This window comes from Mustelus asterias, chromosome 9 (assembly GCF_964213995.1).
Source record: "Mustelus asterias chromosome 9, sMusAst1.hap1.1, whole genome shotgun sequence".
Lineage (NCBI taxonomy): Eukaryota > Metazoa > Chordata > Chondrichthyes > Carcharhiniformes > Triakidae > Mustelus > Mustelus asterias.
Window position 1 is genome coordinate 55,947,222 of NC_135809.1, and position 14,025 is coordinate 55,961,246.

The 14,025-nt window shown below is 43.7% G+C and overlaps 1 long non-coding RNA gene across 1 annotated transcript in view; it reads right to left on the reverse strand.

Annotated features, from left to right (window-relative positions):
- Positions 1–1,324: 1,324 nt before the first annotated feature.
- Positions 1,325–14,025, reverse strand: part of LOC144499131 (uncharacterized) — a 195,113-nt gene continuing 182,412 nt past the window's right edge. Inside the window, exon 6 of the long non-coding RNA XR_013498785.1 lies at positions 1,325–1,442. This is a non-coding gene — a long non-coding RNA (uncharacterized LOC144499131). The remainder of the gene's footprint in view (positions 1,443–14,025) is intronic.

The following is a 14,025-nucleotide window of genomic DNA, read 5'->3' on the forward strand; positions in this document are numbered from 1 at the left end:
CTCGGGTTTTGTTTTGATATTTGATCTTGGGGTGTGGGTGGGCAACAAGGCTGCAATTACTGCTTGTGCCTAGTTGCTCCGTGCTGGTAGTGAGACTTCCTCGTCACCCACTGCAACCTTGGTAGAAGGGCATTCCACAAAAATGTCCTTGTGAAGAGGAATGAACAATGATATGCATCCATATCAAGAAGGCCCGAGTCTGCGGAGAGGAAACCAGGGAAGTATTGTGCTATTGAGACATAGAGTCCCTCTGTCGATCAGCAAACAGCCTGCTGAGATCCACCGTCTGAACAGCACTGCTAACCACTGTGCCATTGTGGGGCGGCACGGTGGCACAATGGTTAGTACTGCTGCCTCAGAGCGCCAGGGACCCGGGTTCGATTCCCAGCTTGGGTGACTGTCTGTGCGGAGTCTGCATGTTCTCCCCATGTCTGCGTGCGTTTCCTCCAGGTGCTCCGAATTCCTCCCACAGTCTGAAAGACGTGCTGGTTAGGTGCATTGGCTATGCTAAATTTTCCCTCGGTGTACCCGAACAGGCGCCGGAGTGTGGCGACTAGGGGATTTTCACAGCAACTTCATTGCAGTGTTAATGTAAGCCTACTTGGGACACTAATAAATAAACTTCAAAAAACTTTAAATCACCAGTCTGATGAGGAACCAGAGAAAAGCTGACATCTGCGGAGTGCGAATTTCAGGGCAGGGAGGGAGGTGGGGAAGGTGGACTAAAACTTGTGGAAATGACAAAGTCAAGAACAGGAATCGTGAACAAGAGAATATTAAACTATTCAACCTTTTTGTCTTTCTTCAGCATCATTTAACATCAAAAATGGAGGATATCAAAAGGTTTCATGACACAACACAATTACCATTACCAATGTGTTTGCCCAACTTTACTCAGAACAATCCAATGCCATTTCTATAGTGCTGGTCTTTCCCGGCTATCATTCTGGTTATCCGGATGATTTGAGTTTAGATTTGGGATTGCAGGAAAAAAGCGGTGCTGCAATCTGTGCCTCAACTAAACAGGTCTCTTCCTTTCCAATACCTGTGTTGCAGCGACATGCCACCCATCAACCGCAACAATGCCAACATCCTCATACCGCCCTTGTATGCTCTGCCATCTGCCTCAGCAGGATCAATGAATAGTTCTTCAAAAGGACATGGCTGTGCTGCACAGATAGGCCGCAGTCAATCACCAGCCAGGATTTGGAAGTGATATCTTTACCCACCGTGGGCCAAACAATGTTTTGATGCGGTAATGATCACACGTATTGTGCAAGCTGATTTGACTGTGTGGAAATATATAAATCTTTCTTACCAGATGTTGAGCTTGACTCTCCTCTCTTCGCCGTCTCCCTGCGGCGTGGATGCAAACTTCAGCCTGATATCTGTCCTCAACAGGGCCCCATCAGTCAAACGCATTCATTTCAAACTGCCCACCTCTGAAAAGGAAAACAAAACCCTTCAATGAGCCAGCCTTTCTATAACCGGACCCCTAATGTCTGACAGCAGTATTGTTAGCCTGTGACTGCCCCACATTCCCTTTAATTCCAGTCCTTCACCTTGTACAATGTAGAAAGGATGCACGTCTGATCAGTGACTGGGATGCAAGTGGAGCCAGCAAGTCAGTCGTGTTAGTCAGGAACCTTACCTCGCCTCTTATATTTTTCAGATATTTTGGTCATAGTTAGCCAATTGGCTCCAAGGACCTGTTTCGCCATTCAATTCGATCACAATGGATCCGTATCTCAACTCAATTTAGCTGCTTTATTGGCTCCATGCCCCTGCCATGCCTAACAAAAATATCCTGATCTCAGTTTTGAAATGTTAAGTTGACTCCCAGCATCCACAGCTTTTTGGGGAGAGTGTCCCAGAATTCCATAAAGAATTCCTGAATGGCCGAGGCCAAATTTTAAGATTTGGCTCCCCCCTTGTTCTGGATTCTCCCACCAGAGGGAACTGAATTCATCAAGTCCTCATCAAGATGTGATGAGAATGAAGGCAGCACACACCAGTGGCAAACCCCATGAAGAGTGCTGAACTTAAACTCTCCATCATTTGACAGCCTTAGCTGGTTGGGTTTACATTTCCAATTGGAGGACAAACATCTTTTGACACAAAGCCTTGGAATTTTCTCAGGGTGAGCCCAATCCATTGTGGTAACGTGTTCGGAATACAATGGAAACCCCATTTACGTCTCCAATGAAGTGGCAGTGGGTGCAATGGCCTCTCAGGGAACCCAGTCTCACCCCACCCCATCTTCTCCCCAGTGCCTTGTCCTATTGCTGCCAGTCAGTTCCACTTAGCATTATTCATGCCCGATCTCCAGGAGGTTAGCGGCTTTCTTCGACCATGGGCAGGATTGCAGCCCCGCAAATGTATCTGGACAGGTAATGAGGAGCAGGGGTAAAATAAACTAGCTACTTTAGAAGCTGGAATCTGAAACAAGAACAGAGAATGCCGGACAGATTCAGCAGGTCTGGCAGCATCTGTGGAAGAGAAAACAGAGAAAACAGATTTTCCAACCCACCGCCGGGATCATCCAGTCTCACCGAAAATCGACGGACATTTGGTTGGGCTGTCGAGACTCCCGCAGTGTGTTCTGCCACAATGGGGCTGGAAAATCCCAGCCTATGTTTTGAGTCTGCTTGGCTCTTCTGGCTGATGTCACCTCATGTTAACCAGGCTCACAATAGTCGCATCTTCATACCTCTGCAGGTGGATGCATGAGAAACTGGCTCAAACCTATCACTTCCCACCTGAAATCAACGTCAATTGAAATTTCCATTCATCCCATCCCCCACCGAGTTTTCTTTGAGGATCCTGCCCTAATCTTTTGCACTGATTTACCAACACAAAGCAGAGCTGTAGTGCACACCTCAAAAATCTGTCTTTAAAATCACATCCGTCGCAAAACAGCAAACGGATGAGTGGCAGTAACTGAATTAGGCACATTATTGATGACTCACAGGAGAATAGGTAAATATCATTTGGATAAGTAACCGAAAGCTGTAATAGATCCTGAGTCAAAGGTCATTCCTAATTGTACCATTATGCTGCTCATTTTTCCTCTGCCATTCTCCCAAAAGCAGATGGTTTTAAAGTGATCATAAATATTATTAAATGTGCAGGATGTATTACACACACACGCACGCACACACTCCCCTTCCACCATCCAAACATTATTCACTGCACGAGGTCTGTCCCGGAATAATCCGAGCTTTAACTTCACACCATCAGCAGCTTCTACCTCCTGGATTTATGCTATAACCGAGTGGGATTTTCCAGCCGTTCCCAATGGCAGGATCTTCCGGGCCTGCCAACGGTGACCCCGTCATGGCTTCCCTAGTGGCGAAGGGTGTGAACAACAGGAAAACCTGTTGACAGCGGCAGGACCGGAAGATCCCACCATAGGCAATGATGGGCCACCACCGCTGCATCAAAACACATTCTGGGACGGCTGGAAAATCCTGCGCCCATTATATTTATTCCTGCTTTTATTGGCTCTACATCTTGTTAAGTTTTATGAAACCCCTCTCAGCTTGTGCCTTACTTTCCTTCCATTTTCAGCATAGCTGGCAAGATCAGCACTGATTGCCTGTTGCTATTTGCCTTGAGAAGGCTGTGGAGGGGGCCCTACCCATGTAATATTTTGATGCAAAGTTTACAATAGGCCATTCGGCCCAACTGCTCTGTGCTGCTGTTTATGCTCCACATGAACCTCCTACCCAAGCCATCAGCATAACTGTCTACTTCTTTATCTCAACACGTGTTTACCTACCTTCTGTTTAAACGCATCCACGCTGTTTACCTGACTTATCCCTTGGCCGGGACTTTGCATCCCAGCGGTGGCGGGGACGTCACGGGAGATTCGGCAACCCAACAAAAGTCCATTGACTTTCAGCGGGACTGGGAAATCGCACCCTTTGTGTTGGCAAATTCTACATGCTCACTACTCCTTTGGTTGAGAGGTTTCTCCTGAATTCTCTATTGGATTTATTAATGTCAATTTTATACCAAAGCTTTTACTTTTGATCTCCCCTCATAAGTGGAAAAACTTTCTCTACATCTACCCCATCAATCTCTTTCATAATCATCAAGACCTCTATCAGGCCAACCCTGAAGTTCACCGTTCTCTTCCCGAGAGAAAAAAAAACAGACTGTTCAGACTTTTCTATTAACCTTTCAGTGCTGGTATCATCCTTATGAATCTTTCTTCTCACACTTTATCTGTATCCTTTTTATAATATGGAGATGAGGTTTGTGCAAGCACAGTTCTATACAAGTTTAATGTAACCTCTTCAAAAACGAGTGACAGTGGTTTGTTTTTTTCAATAGTCTGACTAAACTGTGGCATTACTTTCAGTGACTCAAATATCTACATTTACAACAGAGTTACTTAAGGTTGTGGAAGACAGTTAAGGATCAACCCTTGCTTATTGACCAATACTTGGCACTGAAAGGAATTTTATACCCAATCCAACGAGATCTTGAAAGTCCCAAATGACAAACGGCAAAGACACCAGATTAGACCACACTGGCCAATCTCCTTTGGCCCACACCATCCACCAAACTGCCATTTTTGGAAGGGGAAGGGTGGGGGAGAAATCTTTTGGACTATGTAAATGATGATAGGCGGCGAGAGCTGAGGGACTTTCATGATTGTGAGGGCCAAGAATGTAACGGGTAAGTACGAATTCAGAGGTAACATAGTCTGTCTGGATTCCAACACAGTGTAGGTGTCAGGAACAGAAATCTAAGTTCAGAGGAGAACCGATTGTATGTTAGATTGCAAAGAACCATGGAAACCAGAGCACAGAAGACAACCATTCAGCCAATTGTACTACTGCTAGTTCTGTGACTGGAGTTAACTACTTTAAAATATCTCACAATTTATACAGTGTCTTTCACAACCCCAACACATCTCAAAGCACTTTACAGTCAATAATTACCGTGCAGTCACTATCCCAACATTCTTTCATTTCTCATCAACTCACAGAAAATGTAGAAATGATATGTTAACACGTACTAAGCCAACAGCACAACCAGCTATAAAAAGACATAACTTCAAGTCAGGTGCAACTCAATTTGCCCCATGACTTTCCTTGGGGGTCAAACGGATGAAGGATAATTGCCAAAAGTAAAGGGTAATTGAGAGCCTGGAGTTGGGGCAATACCCCAGGTGACCCACTCCACTCATTCACTCTCACCGACCAACTGCTCAACCAAGGGAGGCCTAGACAGATAGGGAGGAGGAGGGGCACTAGCTCACTGCTGCCCATCCAAGCAACACCAAAGAGCTCCTGCTATCCTTCTGCTGGTTGCTTCCTGTGGCTATTAAGCCCTGGCTCCATCTGTTAGTTAACTAAGAGGGTAAGTGTACCCAAACCTTGTAAGGTGGCAGGACCATTTTGGAAGCCTGCTTTAAAAAAAAGCAAACAGAGTCCTTGGTTATGAAAACAAGGAAGCTATACTAAACATTTCTAAACACTGGTTAGGCCTCAGCTGGAGGGCAGTGCCCATTTCTGGCACTGCATTTTGGAAAGGAAGCCAGGGCCTTTGAGAGGGTGTGGTGGAGATTTTCCAGAATGGTACTAGAGAAAAGGGGCTTCAGTTAACATGGAGAGACTGAGAAGCTGGGATCATTCGCCTTAGAGCAGAGAAGGTAATGAAATCAGAGAAGGTAATGGGGAGATGTAATAGAGGCATTCAGAATGAAGGATTTCAATTGAGTAAATAAGGAGAAAGTGTTTCTTGGAGTAGGAAGTTTGGAAACCAAAGGGACACAGGTTGAAGAAATTGGCTAATGAACCAGAAAGGTGATGTGAAGACAGAGTTTGTTTACCCAGCGAGTTGTGGTACATGAAATACACTGTCTGAAAGGGCGATGGAAGCAGTGACGTTCAAAGGGAATTGGTGAAATCTTTGAAGAAGGGAGTCTTACAGGGTTTTGGGGAAAGAGTAGGGCAAGATGGCATGGGACAAATTAGATAGCTCTTCCAAAGAGTCAGCACAGGCAAAATTGGCCAAAAGGCCTCCTCCTGTGCTGAATATAATTCTGTGAAAACCTGCCTGATATGATGGCCAACTGTCAAAGCAGCTGTGTGTTGTGTAATCTTAACTGGACCATGAACCAACTGCCTCTGGAGAATTTCTAAACCTCAATTCCTCAAAGCATACAAAGCCATTCAGCTTCAAACACAATGAAAATTCACCAAATTCCCTTTAGGCCCAAAACAGGCCACTCAAAATAGCATCTGTTGTCCCTTTAAATTGGTTCTTTTATTCTCATTCAATCCAGCCTCACCTTTCTACATTCAGCCAGGGACAATGACGAGCAATTTAACTGTACAGGATTTGTACGGAGCAATAACAGGGAGCTTTATACAGCAAAGTAGAAATGGCCTGAATAGTTAAAGGACAACACTGAGTACGCTCAGCTATAGATCTAGCATTTTAGTCAGCAGCCAGGGGAATGAAAGAATCTTGTCAGCTTAATGCGTCTAAATCCAGAATATTACTGCTGATATTGGAAATAAAAGGGCAGCAAGCACATGGGAACACCATCATTTCCAAGTTCCCCTCATCTCCACACACCATCCAGACGTAGCATATATTATCACTCCTTCACCTTCATGATGCAATCGGGGCGCCCTCCCCAAGAGCACATTGGGAATACCTTCGTCCCATAGAGCAAGCAGTTCAAGGAGCTAGTTCACCACTAGCTTTTCAAGAGCAACCCAGGATGGGCAAGGAATGCTGGTCATGCCAGCAGTGCCCATATCCAGAGAATGAATATGAAAAGACAGGCCTCCACGATTGCCAAATGTTCGGCACGGCCATTAAAGGGAGCTTCTGGAGAGTTGCATAGGCACAGAATCATTTCTGAGCAGGTGTTCAGGGTCATTGACTTCAGGAGAGGAAAGTCTGATCTTTCACAATGTATTACAGAAATGTAAAGAGAAATAAAAGTCATGCTCATATGACACACAAGACAACATCAGGACATCTCTGAAACACTTTACAACCACCGATGTACTCCTGAAGTTCGATCAAAGGGGTATAGGGAATGCAGCAGCCAATTTGTGCACAGCAAGATCCCATAAACACCAATGGGATAAATGACCAGATCATCGGTCACTTGAAGGATAAACTTTGGACAGGATCACAGCGCAGAACTCCCCATGCCTGTCTTCCAATAGCATTGTGATCTTTCACATTTTACCTGATCGAAGGCACAGCCATTGCGCAGAGCGTGGCAGTAGTCATGGGTCAGTGCAGCAGATCATGTTGAAAAGATGCTGCGGGTTGAAGAGTTAACAGAGTCATCGGTGTACCGACAGCTCATTTTAAATAATGAAGATGAGTCAACATTATGGTTCTAGAATATCTGATATCCATTCCAGCCATATTACAATCATTCACTTTGGGTGAGATGACGAGATTACATAAATCCTTTGTAAATTGTAAGGATGGGAGAGAATTCAATTTCCTGTCTGTGTAAGTCAAGTTTAAATTAAACATCATCTGGCCACCATCGGCCAAAATTGAATGATCCTCAGATATCCTGATCAACAGCAACAAACTCCATTTAGGCAGCTTAATGAGGAAAGGATTTAGGGTCGCCAGCGGGATCAATTTAATATGCCACATCCATTCTACGGGTTCAGACTGCTTAGGAAGCAGTGACTTATTTAAATTGCAACAGGAGCTTCAGCTAACAGGATCTCCTGTGACATTGCTCACCAAGTGCCTGAAGTCTGCAGGATGGTTACAATGTCCCCCTGCTAACCTGGCTTGGCCTAAGCTTGTGACTGTTGGCAAATTCAGTGAAGTGTAACTGGGTGCAAACTGGCCAACGTCATTCACGTGACTGCTTTTCAAGGAGAAAGGGGAGCAAGGGGAGGTGTACCCAAGTGAGAGAGTGTGAGTTACAGCTCGATGGGGGAAAGAATGGTGCGAGGAAAGGCAGAGAGGGAAGTTTTTTAAAAATTTTAAATGGATGAAATGCAGCTAACAGAGGAAGAGCCACACTTCTGACACTGAATTATTTTCTCCAATATAAAAGCACCCTTCTTACTCTCATGGGCCACCAGCCTAGGTAATAAGGCACTCTCATTGTGAGATAAGTTCATACAATGTAAGAACTTGGCCTATGCAGGTAATGTGGGACTCTCCTGAAGCAGATCAGGGGATGTGTGGGATATATTATCCACCCTCTTTATATTAAACAGAAGAAATGTGCACTGTAAATCTTTGTTCATTTATTGGGAAGAAATACAACTAAGAATTGTTCATTTCAGCATTTTTATTTCACCATTTCTCCAAAAACCTTAATCGACACTCCCCTGAAGGAGTCGCTCAGGACGGTTCCAAGCATTCTTTGATAGCTTACCCAGATGACCATTCTTCAGGGGTGTCTCCGGACAGTGAGACCACGTGGCCATAATGTGCTCAGGTCTGGCAAAACGTGGAATTTTACACTCTCAGATTTCTTCAAGCAATCTTCAACACTGCACCCAACAAGTATGAGACATTGGGCGGGATTTTACGACCTCGCTCAGGCAAGGCTCATAAAATTTCACCCGAGGCCAACAGAGAATTCCGTGCTGTGAGCCTTGCCCGCGCGGTAAAATTCCAGCCATTATCTCAATGCACCTGGGGCTGTAGACCAAATTAACCGTCTATCTTTTATTTCCCTTTATTATTAAAACCTCAATGAATCAGGTTCCTGGCTCTCACAGTCCCCGCCTCACCAGAATGACGGCGCAAACCACACCTATTCTTTTTATTGGCAGTTAAAGTGACAAAAGAATATCAGGATGGAAATAAAAACAACTGATTATATTAATGGTCGGCGCGACTTGTCCTGACGCTTGTATGCATTGACTTTCACTCACCTATTTACTTATTTGTCTTTCTTGCTGAGCAAGGTTCAACACAGACCCCTTGCTTGGCATTGTTTCCATTACATTTGTTCACTTCATCCCTCAGCTTTGCTTTGTCTCTACCCTTGAGAGATCAGATAGGAGGGGACTTCAGCCTTTTAAAGGCCCTCTCTTGGCTCATTATCGTGTTTTCGTCTCATCCTTTTTATGCAGCTTTCCCAATCAATTGTGGTGCGACTCTTGGATTTCGCAGCCTTGCTGCTCTTTAGGGGTCCCCAGGTGGTGGCTGAACTTCAGTCACTTTTTTTGCTTTTGATTAGAAAGTCGGAGCTAAATTGTATCCCCAGAAATGTGGAAAAAATCTGGCAAGGAGTGAACATTTGCAGCAAAATAGGTGCCAGGAAAGGTTTGGATTATTTTCAAAACAGTAGAAGCACTTAACGAATTTATCAGTGGGTCCTGCACTCCCTCATGGTTAGGAGTAATTAGGTTGCTAAGCCATTCTTGTTTTATACGATCATATCTTTCACTCTTAACCAGATTCCCTCACATTATTGGCCCAAGAATGACTTCAGCTCAATTTATACACCCTTTTCAAAGGTCAAGTCCTACTGTTTTCTTCTGCATTCATTCATCTCTGTCAGTCATTAACCAGCTGTAATGTGGCATGGAGAGGGGTCAGAAGTTTCCTTCAACTCTGCCTGCCAAGGTTTCTCAGAGAGACCTGCGAGAGCCAACCAGAACACAGCCTATCCCAAATGTACTAATCCCCTCTAACCATCGGAGATTCCAGCCCCTTCGAACAACAGCATCATTCAGAAAAACAACAGTGGAATGACCTAGCCTTTTAGAAAGTTCAACCAACATCACATTACAATATAGACCTTCTGCCTTCCATAGCTAACACAGCAATTGGAAAACCTTTGTTCGTCATGCCGTAGATGCAAAATTGTAATCACTGGCAGGTTACAAGTTTCATTTTTCTCCTGAGGTACTTTCTAAAGTCAATAGATTCGAGTGTGCTATTTTCTATTCACATGGTATAACTCAAGCTTTTGTTTAATTTGACTAATTTTCTATGGATTCAACAGACATTCAGATTCTGAAGCAAGCACAGAATGAGATTGGCGCTGTTCTTTATAATTCATATCGGCATTTCAATCTATCACTTGTCATCCTGCAAGGGGAGAAAGCACCAGTAGGTGGAACGCAGGATTATATCAGTGATATTATGTAGCTGTCACCACAGTTTAACACTAATTTCAGCTTCTAAGTAAATCAAATTCATCAGGAGAAATTTCCAACCAATCATGCTGTCTATGTCGCTCCTGAGCTGGGAGTCTTTGTGTCAATTATCTCATTATGTATCTGCCACTTTAAGAGCAGTATCAGCTGGGAAAAGCAATCATGGTAACATAGACTCCAATGTATGGTGTCTGACTGGATTCCTCTTATCAGTTATCCAAGTGGGAATAATCTCCTATTTCATTTTGTCATTCAGAACCAAACCGTAATGTCGAGATTCTTTTTGTACCCACATTCAGTAAGACTCTTACTTTTCACCCTTTTCTGCGGGGATATATAATCAAATTTATTGTGCCTGCCAGCATTAAATCATAGAATCATAGAATCCCTACAGTGCAGAAGGAGGCCGTCCAGCCCATCGAGCCTGCACCGACATCAATCCCACCCAGACCCTATCCCCATAACCCCCGGTATTCACCCTACTAACCCCCATAACCTACACATCTTGGGACACTAAGGGGTAATTTAGCATGGCCAATCCACCTAACCCCGCACATCTTTGGACTCTGGGAGGAAACCAGAGTGTCCGGAGGAAACCCACGCAGACATGGGGAGAATGTGCAAACTCCACACAGTTACCCGAGGCCGGAACTTTACCCGGGTCCCTGGTTTCACAAAAATAGAATTAGCTGTCTGGCATCTAATACAAATTATTCTTTCTAGTTAGCGAGTCCTAACTGAATCTGAGTGTAGATCTTGCAACACATTTGAAGATTATCATGTTATACAGAGGTTTCATCAGACCCCACTTGGAGTATTTGCTTCATAGATCATAGAATCACTAGAGTGCAGGAGGCGGCCATTCAGCCCATCGAGTCTGCACCATCAACAATCCCACCCAGGCCCTATCCCCGTAACCCCATGCATTTACCCTACTAATTGACCCTGATACAAAGATGGAATTTAGCATGGCCAATCAACGTAATCTGCACATCTTTGGATTGTGGGAGGAAATCAGAGCACCTGGAGGGATCCCACACAGGCAAGAGGAGAATATGCAAACTCCACACAGACAGTGACCCAAGGCCGGAATTGAACCCAGGTCCCTGGCACTAGGTTTCACTTCGACATATCTTCACTTGTTGTTTTATGGGACACGTCTTAATTGGATTATCTAACTTTATGGCATGGAATATTCAAAGAGACTGACAAAAATTTGGAGTTAATAATTAAGCTAGCCCCAATACAGAATGTACTGTCACGAGGCTACTCCCCTTTATTATTTGAAAATATCATTTTTCAACTTTCAGCTGACTGGAAATTTTGCAATTTGAATTGAGAGATAGCAAACTGCTTAAAAATGCAAGGTCACATTCCAAGGTGAAGGTGTGAAACCAATAAATCACCCTCAGTGTAAAGAGGGAGACATTTCCTATAATCCAGCCACCCATCGAAACTCGTAACCGTCTCAGGAAAAGAAATGCAAAGCACTGGGTCGTGAAACAATGGCTGCCACAGACAGACCTGCCCAAAACCTCTTGGAAATACACAATGGGTGAAGTCTTTCAAGGCAAGACTACGAAAGCAATGGAGGCAGATTACATGTGACACTGGCGGTGTCCAGAAAGCCGTCAGCAGAGGAAACAAGCTGAAGGTTGCTTACTCTTTCCCTTTCTTTCGTCTGGATAAACATGTTGCCCGGTTTGAGAAAACAACTTGACCAGAAACTTACCAGCAAACCAAAATCTTGTAATAATTGCACCATTTTCTACATCTGACTGCAGACAGAAAACCAGCTAACCTAAATCAGCTGCAGCATTTAAAATCTATGTCTCAAGGACAAAGAGCATTTAACTGAATATTCTTTTATTGTTTTTTTATTGGACTTTAATGCTCCTTATTTCTAGAGCTTGTGCGTGTGTGCATGCATGCTTACTGTTCACAACTGAAATAATTATAAATATGTTTTGATTTGGAAAAGGCACAGCCTCATGAAAAAGGAAACTTAAAGCTTTGTTGTGACCGAGGAGGTTGGGTAGACTGGAGCCAGTTCAGCTCTCCCCACCAGATCATAGCAGTGCTACAACAGTTGATGGGAGTGCAGTATGGAAACAAAGTAGTCATTCACAGATGAAATTCAGCATCCAGTGCCAGAGGTCATTCTAACCATAGAGAACAGAGAGAGGCTGCCACAATTCAGGTTGCAAGGTAATCAATGAGTATTTTCATTGTTTGTTCTGCCTTCCATCGCACAGGGCGATTGAAGTTGGATCATAATTCAACATATCCTTTCAGCCCCTCGGGTGGGCAACATCATCAACATGAGATTCAGTATATTTAAAAAACTATTTTATTCATCTGTGAGCATCACTGGCATTTGTGGACTCTCTATGATAGCGAAAGAGAAATGCTGGAAAATCTCAGCAGGTCTGGCAGCATCTGTAAGGAGAGAAAAGAACTGACGTTTCGAGTCCAGAAGACCCTTTGTCAAAGCAGATGACTCTTTGTCAAATGCTTTGACAAAGGGTTATCTGGACTCAAAATGTCAGTTCTTTTCTCTCCTTACAGATGCTGCCAGACCTGCTGAGATTTTCCAGCATTTTCTCTTTGGTTTCAGATTCCAGCATCCGCAGTAATTTGCTTTTAATCTCTCTATGATAGAACTGATTAATGGCAATTGGGACTAGCTTATTGGTAAAAACTAGGCGGCATGGACAAGTTGGGCTGAAGGGCCTGTTTCCATGCTGTAAACCTCTACGGCTCTGTAACGTGGCCTAACAAGCCAATCGGTCAACCACATTGATGTGGGGCTGGAGTCACATAAGATCAGACAAGAATGTTGGCTTTCCTGTCCTAAAAAGAGTGTGAACCAGCTTGACTTTCATGCTCATTTTTACTGGTTTATATTTTTATATCCAGATTTCGGTTAAAAAAAAAACTAAATTCAAATTCTTAAATCAACGAACAGTAGAATTTGAGCTCATGCTTCCTGGATTACTCACCCAGTAATTAAAATTCTCATTTTGGTTTTCAAATATCCCTCCCTAACTCTTTAATGTCCTCCAGTACTAATCCTCGGAGAACTCTGCCCTCATCAGATTCTGACCTTTTGATTTGAATTTTTCCACCATTGTCTAGCGATGCCTTCAGCTGCCCAGGCTCTGAAATTCCCTCTCTCACCTGTCTATCCTCCTTTCAGGCACTCTTTAAAACCTATCCTTGACCAGCCTTCGAGTCATCCATCCACCTCACTACCTCATACTGTTCATTTTGTCTGATGATGCTTCTGTGAAGTAACTTGTAACATTTTCTTATCATATTAAAGGTACCATATAAATGCAAGTTGTTGTTGTGACATAATCACTACACTGACACACCATGGATGTCAAATAGGAAAGCATTTTATAGGGTTTGCCATGTTAAATATAATGGCATTACATGTAGGAAACATATTTGCTGTTCAAAGACTGAATGGTTGTTGCAAATTCCATTGAAAAGTTCATATAAAGGATGAGGCTTTAAACCAAGAGTCAGTTTGACTGTTTAATTGGAGATGAAAGGTACTATTTGGAGGTAATGGGTGTTCTTCTCCTCAGTGTCCTGGTCAACATTCATCCCTCAACCAACGCAAACCAGCAACAGATTTTCTGATCAGTTATCTCAGTGCTAGTTTTGTGACCTTGCTGTGCACAAATTGAATACCACATTTCAAAAACGGGTCTGTAGTTACAGCGTGAAGCTCTTTGGAATACCCTGTGGCTGTGAAAAGGTACTATAGAAATGCAAGCTTCTTCATTTAATACCTCAGAACTATTAAGTTCTTCAAAGTTTAAGTTCTTCAGGCACTCAATCCGAGGTGACATGGTGGCATAGTGGTTAGCACTGCTTCCTC